This window comes from Hemiscyllium ocellatum, unplaced genomic scaffold, assembly GCF_020745735.1.
Source record: "Hemiscyllium ocellatum isolate sHemOce1 unplaced genomic scaffold, sHemOce1.pat.X.cur. scaffold_3457_pat_ctg1, whole genome shotgun sequence".
NCBI classification, from domain to species: Eukaryota; Metazoa; Chordata; class Chondrichthyes; order Orectolobiformes; family Hemiscylliidae; genus Hemiscyllium; species Hemiscyllium ocellatum.
Genome location: NW_026868428.1, coordinates 15,001 through 17,859, shown reverse-complemented (window position 1 = coordinate 17,859; position 2,859 = coordinate 15,001).

Here is a 2,859-nt window from a genome sequence, read left to right as displayed (position 1 = left end):
GTGCTCGTCACCCAGGTTTGGGGAACACGATACTTAGAACATGTTGGCGGCTCGGGACCTGCAGGCGAAAGGGGCCCCGTGGTGCTGAGCACATCGACCTCGGGTCTCAGTGCAAGCCGGAGAGTTCGCGGAAGTCTTAAAAGATTTTGACATCTGCTCAATTCTTTGACAGGCTTGCCTGACTCTTTCCGTCCGTTCTAAGAATCAGTCGGAGGCCGGGGCGGGGACGGTCTCTTGACACACGGAGGGTTGGCTTCCCTCCTCAGGTGTTTGTGTCGAAAATGAAGGCGAGAGATGCAAGCGTCCTGGTTCCCCTGGGTGCTGCCAGCAAGGGTGCAGGCTGACCCTTGCCTGAGCACTCCCAAAAGCCTCTTAAGCTGAGAGCAGGCGCCGCACTACCGGCTCTGGGAGTCGTTGGCCGCTATTGTACATAGTCCGGTCCTTCCTCTGCCACCCGGCAAGTGCGATGGCTCTGCCTCCCTGCGGTGCTCGTCACCCAGGTTTGGGGAACACGATACTTAGAACATGTTGGCGGCTCGGGACCTGCAGGCGAAGGGGGCCCCGTGGTGCTGAGCACATCGACCTCGCGTCTCAGTGCAAGCCGGAGAGTTCGCGGAAGTCTTAACAGGCTTGCCTGACTCTTTCCGTCCGTTCTAAGAATCAGTCGGAGGCCGGGGCGGGGACGGTCTCTTGACACACGGAGGGTTGGCTTCCCTCCTCAGGCGTTTGTGTCGAAAATGAAGGCGAGAGATGCAAGCGTCCTGGTTCCCCTGGGTGCTGCCAGCAAGGGTGCAGGCTGACCCTTGCCTGAGCACTCCCAAAAGCCTCTTAGGCGGAGAGCAGGCGCCGCACTACCGGCTCTGGGAGTCGTTGGCCGCTATTGTACATAGTCCGGTCCTTCCTCTGCCACCCGGCAAGTGCGATGGCTCTGCCTCCCTGCGGTGCCCGTCACCCAGGTTTGGAGAACACGATACTTAGAACATGTTGGCGGCTCGGGACCTGCAGGCGAAAGGGGCCCCGTGGTGCTGAGCACATCGACCTCGCGTCTCAGTGCAAGCCGGAGAGTTCGCGGAAGTCTTAACAGGCTTGCCTGACTCTTTCCGTCCGTTCTAAGAATCAGTCGGAGGCCGGGGCGGGGACGGTCTCTTGACACACGGAGGGTTGGCTTCCCTCCTCAGGCGTTTGTGTCGAAAATGAAGGCGAGAGATGCAAGCGTCCTGGTTCCCCTGGGTGCTGCCAGCAAGGGTGCAGGCTGACCCTTGCCTGAGCACTCCCAGAAGCCTCTTAGGCTGAGAGCAGACGCCGCACTACCGGCTCTGGGAGTCGTTGGCCGCTATTGTACATAGTCCGGTCCTTCCTCTGCCACCCGGCAAGTGCGATGGCTCTGCCTCCCTGCGGTGCCCGTCACCCAGGTTTGGAGAACACGATACTAAGAACATGTTGGCGGCTCGGGACCTGCAGGCGAAAGGGGCCCCGTGGTGCTTAGCACATCGACCTCGCGTCTCAGTGCAAGCCGGAGAGTTCGCGGAAGTCTAAAGCTTTTGACATTCGCTCAAAGCTTTGACAGGCTTGCCCGACTCTTTCCGTCCGTTCTAAGAATCAGTCAGAGGCTGGTGGGGAGGTCTCTTGACGCAAGGGGAGGGGTGGCGTCCCTCCTCAGGCGCTTGTGTCGAAAATGAAGGCGAGAGATGCAAGCGTCCTGGTTCCCCTGGGTGCTGCCAGCAAGGGTGCAGGCTGACCCTTGCCTGAGCACTCCCAGAAGCCTCTTAGGCTGAGAGCAGACGCCGCACAACCGGCTCTGGGAGTCGTTGGCCGCTATTGTACATAGTCCGGTCCTTCCTCTGCCACCCGGCAAGTGCGATGGCTCTGCCTCCCTGCGGTGCCCGTCACCCAGGATTGGAGAACACGATACTAAGAACATGTTGGCGGCTCGGGACCTGCAGGCGAAAGGGGCCCCGTGGTGCTTAGCACATCGACCTCGCGTCTCAGTGCAAGCCGGAGAGTTCGCGGAAGTCTAAAGCTTTTGACATTCGCTCAAAGCTTTGACAGGCTTGCCCGACTCTTTCCGTCCGTTCTAAGAATCAGTCAGAGGCCGGTGGGGAGGTCTCTTGACGCAAAGGGGAGGGGTGGCGTCCCTCCTCAGGCGCTTGTGTCGAAAAATGAAGGCGAGAGACGCGAGCGGCCTGGTTGCTTTGGGTGCTGCCAGGAAGGATGTGGTCTGACCCTTGCCTGAGCACATCCAAAAGCATGTGATGTTGAGAGCAGACCTCGAGCCCCGCACAACCGGCTCTGGGAGTCGTTGGCCGCTATTGTACATAGTCCGGTCCTTCCTCTGCCACCCGGCAAGTGCGATGGCTCTGTCGCCCTGTGGTGCCCGTCACCCAGGTTTGGGGAACACGATACTAAGAACATGTTGGCGGCTCGGGACCTGCAGGCGAAAGGGGCCCCGTGGTGCTGAGCACATCGACCTCGGGTCTCAGTGCAAGCCAGAGAGTTCGCGGAAGTCTAAAGCTTTTGACATACGCTCAAATCTTTGACAGGCTTGCCCGACTCTTTCCGTCCGTTCTAAGAATCAGTCAGAGGCCGGTGGGGAGGTCTCTTGACGCAAGGGGAGGGGTGGCGTCCCTCCTCAGGCGCTTGTGTCGAAAAATGAAGGCGAGAGACACGAGCGGCCTGGTTGCTTTGGGTGCTGCCAGGAAGGATGTGGTCTGACCCTTGCCTGAGCACTCACAGAAGCATGTGACGTTGAGAGCAGACCTCGAGCCCCGCACGACCGGCTCTGGGAGTGGTTGGCCGCTATGGTACATAGTCCGGTCCTTCCTCTGCCACCCGGCAAGTGCGATGGCTCTGCCGCCCTGT